The sequence below is a fragment of the Canis lupus genome, chromosome 25, assembly GCF_003254725.2.
Source record: "Canis lupus dingo isolate Sandy chromosome 25, ASM325472v2, whole genome shotgun sequence".
Lineage (NCBI taxonomy): Eukaryota > Metazoa > Chordata > Mammalia > Carnivora > Canidae > Canis > Canis lupus.
The window spans coordinates 16,009,104-16,015,713 of NC_064267.1; positions in this window are offsets into that span (position 1 = coordinate 16,009,104).

Genomic DNA, 6,610 nt, shown 5'->3' on the forward strand with positions numbered 1-6,610 from the left:
CTTTTTTCTATTGAGTATTTTTATCTCGTTGAATTTTAGTAGCTGTTTGTATATCTAGATATGGACCCTATGTGTTGCAAATATTTTATTCTCAGGTACCTCTTAAGTTTCAATGTGACTTGTATTTTTCCCAATCATAAGTTGTCTGACATTGAAATAGTTTGAGTGTTAAACCTTCTTCAGAAGGCTTTCGATAGCCCAGAATCACAAACATGTCCCTGTATTTTCTTCTTGTCATATTTCGAAAATTAAGTGAATCCAGGGCCATCTGTACCCCACATCAAAGACCTGGAAAACCCAGAAACATTAACATTGGATTCTGTTTTTAACAACAATTCTGCATACAGCCTCATATTCCCAAACCAACACCCCCCAGATACTGTAAGTTTTAGAGATGCTGCCCAAGCAGCTCCTCCACTTGGTGGAGCCCATGTATATCTCTGGAAATCTGCTCTGGGATCACAGGCCTCCTCTCTGAGGGTGGGATTTAGCCAGCTTCCATCTTGCCTGAGGACAAACCAAAGGAATTGGCTGGAAACCTTGGCACCAAGGATTGATAAAACTTGGCGTATATTACCAAGGTCAAGGACGGAATCTCTTTCCACATTAGATCTCAGAGATTGTTATCATTCTGTCATCAATAATAGCAGCCCACACTCTGCTAACAATACAAAGGAGACATGATGTTGGAGCCAAATTATACCTTAAAGGTGGAATAACTGACCTCATGAACTGGGCCACGAGTATCTTTATTCAAAATAGTCTCAGAGAAATGGCAGTTCCAGTCTAAAACATATCTACACTTGCATCACTTTCATAATAGAATCACTATTTTTTTAACTAGATGGGAGATGATATGTGTAATACTGTGTATTTTCTGGCGAGTTTTTCCTCTACCAACTCAAGGTACCATCAAATAATATGAGGAACATGCTGTATTATTTTTTTTCTTTTTTATGTGTTTTTCCCCCCTTAGCAATTACTCAGCACCATATACTATTGTTAGCAAGCTAGTCAAGTTTCAGAGCCTCAATTCAGTTTTGAGACTGATTTAAAGTTCCACTAGATCTCCTGCAGCTGTCAAAGGAAATGCCCTAGTTGCTATTCTGGGGCAGTCTTTGGTGTTTCTGTTCAACCCTTACTATCTGGAAAATCTCTAAATAAGTTCTATAAATGGAACTTTCAGCTGCTTTTACCAAGAGTGACTTGGATTATAAGGTTTTAAGGTCACGAATTTTTATTTGGAGCTAACTCGTACTACCGAGGTTGTATTCAACCATCATATATCACCTATAGAAAAAGAAAAGAAGGAAAAGAAAGACAACATTCTACCTTTTGGATATTATTATATATTGGCGTATTTACATCTATAGGCATATGTTCAGGAAGATTTGGAAAGCACATGGTGAGGGAAATATGGCAATTAGCTCTAGGCAGAAATCTAGGCAGGACATAGTCAATGGTAAGCAGAACAACACAGCCTGAGGATAGCAAACATAACAGCGTATAAATGAAATCTAGGACTGGCATCAGTTGTTGGTAATTTCAAATTTAGGAATTGCATTTCAGGACTATGGACCCAATCCATGTTTGGGGGACAAGAAAAATACTGTGGTATGCTAACTAGATAGGGGGCTGGTGGGGGTAGATGAGCGTGGGGGAGGTTGATATAAGGGAGACAATCTTGGACAAGGTCTATTTAGCACTAGAATTTGCAAAACTTTTTCACATCAATTTTATCTTTGATCTTATACCATTCCTATGAGGCAGCGTTATTACTCTCTTTCTACAAAAAAGGAAATTGAATCTCAAAGAGATTAATCTAACTTTACCCCAAAACACATGGCTAGTAAATGGTAAACTTGAGATTCACAACCCAAGATTGCTGATTCATTTTTAAAAATTCACTTCGTGTTCACTCTTTTATCCTCCTATTGGAAATTATTTTAAGAACAGATTATGGCCTAGTCATTTAGCATAGTACCTGTTGCAGTGTGAGGGCTAGATAATAAAATCACTCTTCTCTCCCCATGCACTTTTGGAGAACCATGTGAGTTTGACAAATGGAGACTAAAATATAACCTTTAGTTCTAATAAAATTTAAGTTAAAGAGCATGACTCTAGGTCTGTTAGCTGAGCGGGTTAATACTGTTCCTCTGGATTGAACTTGCCCAGCTAGTCATAGCTCTTCCCAAAAGGAGAGTAAAGTGAAAAGAGAAGAGGAGGAAAATTTGCCTCAGGCAATCTGGTAAGGTACTGTGTTAGTGGGAGAAAGAGAGAGGTTCTAAGTTACTCAAATTGAAGTCCCTCCTGGTGGAAAATAGGGAGTAGTAAGGATATCCTCCCTCTTTCCACAGAGTGCCTGGCTTTTTTTTTTTTTTTTTTTTTTTTTTGAGTGCCTGGCTTTTAATCAGCATTTAGTTACAGTTTGTTGGATAAATAATGAGTAGATGGGTGATGCCCACCTACTTCTTACATACTCTTTACCTGCTTAATATACTATGTTGACCTCAAATCTCTTGGCTTCATCCTGATATTTTTGATGCTTTTACCTTCTTTATTGCCTATTCTTTTACTTTGAAATTTCATTATTTTGCAGCTGTCCTCACATACTCCGAAAGGAAAATAATGAGAAATCACAGATAATAGGGTACACTGGGTACTAGAAGAGAACATTGAAATGGACAGTGATTTGAAGCAAAGCAGTTTTTTAAAAAAATAACCACCACCTGTGTTTCATTGTTCACAAAGTAAGTTTCAGTTCTGATATCTCATTTAACTCACACGATCATTTGAGGACTTTGTCATTATACAATAATCTTTACAGATAAGTGAGGGGATCTGGCTCCTGAGTGGTTAGACCTGGACACGCACTAGTTAATGGAGAGTCTGGGACACTGAACTCACGTCGTCTGGTCCAGAATCTGGTATGTCAATCAGGCAGCATGTACAAAGATTTCCATTAGAGCAATATGTGAGCATACCCCCATCAACTGCTCCACTCCTTCTTTGACCAGATGAAAATTATATCCATGGCCTTCCCCTTCATACTGTGCCTTGAAGAGCTGCCTGCTTAGGTTCCACATGTCCTAAACTAGGAGAAAGAATGAAAGGACTCTGCCTAACCAGATTTTGATAAGAATGAAGACAACCAGGAAGGAAGAAGTAACAGCATACACAAGATGCTGACTGGGAAGGGAGAGGTGAGAGAGGGCGTGAGACAAAAGGGAAGGGACTGCACTAGAGAGTGTTGGTTTCCTCCCACCTTCCCACTTAGGAGAATGAATTTGGGTAAAAAGGAATAGGAAGATCAAGCCAAATTTAATGGGCTTCCAAGGACTATTTACTTTGACCCCATAAAGTATTTGAAGTCAACATAATTAAGGATCAGGATTTTTGTTCACCCTGAGCTTCTTTCTCTAGAAACTAGATCCACTCCAGGACTGGCTAACTTGGGTCACTGCTCCATAAGCACGGGGCTGCCCTTCCCCCAGCTGCCATGCTCATTTTATTGAATTCCCAGGTCAAAGGCCACACTTCTCAATATTTCATCTTCCTCTTATTTTATAGTATCATCTCCACATTTGTCCTTGTCTCTTTTCCTCAACTGGGATCAACTCTACTATCTGGGGCATGCCTTTTCTCCCACCATGGTTAGCTAAATGTACTCAAGGACAACCCTTAGTTATATCCTTTAGGCTCAAGCCTACACCCTACATGACACCAGGGATATTTCTTTCCCTAATCACTCCACAGGGAGTTCTCCAAGTTTGGCTAGGACTCAGAGGAAGTGACTGGAAGCAGAAATCACTTTGTGCTGACACACATGTCACACCATGTTACAATTCCTTTATTTACTTCATCTGAAAGACAGTCTTTCAAATTCATTACATTTTCATTTCTTTTTTCTAGAAAATTTCTTCAAATTTCCGGTCATATGGCAAACAGTGGGAATAATTCCACCTGACAATTACCTTGACTCCCGTTTCTGTGAGCAAACAATGTTGTGGTTACCACTTTCATAAGTTCATGGGTAAACTTTTTATGCTTTAATACTTCAAAGAAATGTCAGCATGTTTATTCAAAATGGTGGATTTTATTTCATTGTTTTAAGGATTTCATTTATTTATTCATGAGAGAGAGAGAGAGAAAAACAGAGAGAGAGAGAGAGAGAGAGAGGCAGAGACACAGAGGGAGAAGCAGGCTCCATGCAGGGAGCCCGACATGGGACTTGATCCCAGGTCTCCGAGATCTCGCCCTGGGCTGAAGGTGGCGCTAAACCCCTGAGCCACCTGAGCTGCCCCAAAATGGTGGATTTTAATAAAAAATTGCCTCACATCAGATTATTTTGTTTTTAGGTAGTCACTCTAAAAAGAAAATATTATAAACCTTAAAGATCATGACCTATTTCAACACATGTGGAAATATCACAATTAACCACACTGATTTGAACCCACGTGAAGAAGCAAAGAGTCACTATTTTTAGTTTGTAACTACAGGAATTTTTATTTAACAGCAAATTTACTACAAAATTTTGCTTATACTGCTAAGCAGAGATAATTTCAAACCACTTGCTCAGAATAAGAAGAAAATTCCATGGTTCCAAACTCCTACTCAAGAGGAATACCTTCTACTCTATTCTGGAGTAGTTACTCAGCACTAATGGTTGGAAACATTCATTTCACATCAAGCCAGCCAGCCATCTTTTGCAATTTTTGACAATTGTTTACAGTTCTACCTTCCAGGAGCAAAACTAAACAAACCTACTACACATTCCACATGACAGAACTTGAGATACTTAAAAGACATTCACAATGTCCACCATGAGCCTTCTTTTACCCTGGCTAAATATTTTATGAAGTTTTATTAAGTGTTCCCACCCATGGTATTTTTAATTTCCAGATCCTTCACTGATTTTATAAACAGCCCTTTGAAACAGTGCTACCTAGAAATGAACAGTGTGTCCCAGTGTCTGACCAGGGCTGAAAAACAGGGCTAGAAGATCTTCCCCGATCTAGAACTGACAGCTAAAGACTATATTTAAAAGAAATGGCATCATGTTCAGTTTTCAAGTTTATGAGCAGCTAAAAATCCAAGATGCTCTTTGCCCTCCCGTCTCATCCAACGCACACAAGAACAGCTGGACAGCCTGACTCTCCCCTTCATTAGTAAATATACAATTGGAAGTCAAATGCAGAACTATATCCCTGATCATTATTTTAATCCAGCATTCTACTCTTTGGTATACTCAATGCTAAGAGAAATTTCTTTCATTTTGTGCAAGCTAAATAATAACTCTTCACTGAGGTCATAGATTCACCTGAATATAACCAGCAATAGAATTGCTATTAAGGACTCTTTCTCTTGAAATGTTCTTTAGGTATGAGTTAATCAGTTGCAACTCTGTAGGAAGACACTGTCAAACACTTGTTCCTAAGTATTCCTTAAAAAATCCAAAATACATAAAAACTATAATACCTCTAAAACTTTAGATCAAAAAATAAAATAAAATAAAATAAAAAAATAAAAAAATAAAAAAAATAAAACTTTAGATCAACAAAACAGGTAAATTCTTAAAAATCATAACCATTAAGAATTTAAAATAATACATTATTAATTTAATATTCTATTATGCATTAGATTATTTGAATTGCAATATTTCAAAATGTCCTCAAAACTTGGTGGCAAGTCCTTTGAGCTGTAGCTCAAGTTCCTTATCCAGTAGGTTTAATTTCCTATATTTCATTTCCAATAAATTGGACATAATTTGACTAAATTCAGCATGTTCACTCTGTAGATAAGGTTTGTTTCCCCTCTGATTTACTTTAAGATTGCAATTTGTATATACACGTCTAGCTGTGTTATGTTTGTTGTTTTGTATTTATCCTGCTTGAAAGGGCTCTGAGGTTTTGGGAATGATAGTTTGGTATCTGTCATCTATCTTGGAAACTTCATAGCCATAGTTTCTTCAAATGTCTCTTCTTCCTTGTTCTTTCTTTTTCCAAATATACATATGTTACATTTGATACTGCCACACAGTTCTTGGATGCTCTTTTTTACTTTTATTTTTGTGTGTGAGTTTTGGAAGTTTCTGAGGTTTTGTTTTGTTTTGTTTTATTTTTGTTTTTTAAGATTTTATTTATTTATGATAGACATAGAGAGAGGCAGAGACACAGGCAGAGAGAGAGAGGGAGAAGCAGGCTCCATGCCGGGAGCCCGACGTGGGACTCGATCCCGGGACTCCAGGATCGTGCCCTGGGCCAAAGGCAGGCGCCAAACCGCTGAGCCAACCAGGGATCCCCTGGAAGTTTCTGTTGATCTATTTTCAAACCTGCTGATTCTTTCATGGTTATATTTAATCTACTGATGAGCCCCCTTGAAGGCACTAATAATTTCTGTTACTATTTTTTTTAATTTCTAGCATTTCCTTTTGATTTTTTCTCATATTTCCACCTTCCTGCTGACATTACCCATCTGCTCTTGCATGTTGTTTACTTTTTCCATTAGTCCATTTCCATTAAAATATTAACTTATTTTAAATTTGCTTTGTGATACTTCCAACATCTGTGTCATATCTGAGTTTTGCTCTGGTCATTGCTCTGTCTCTTCA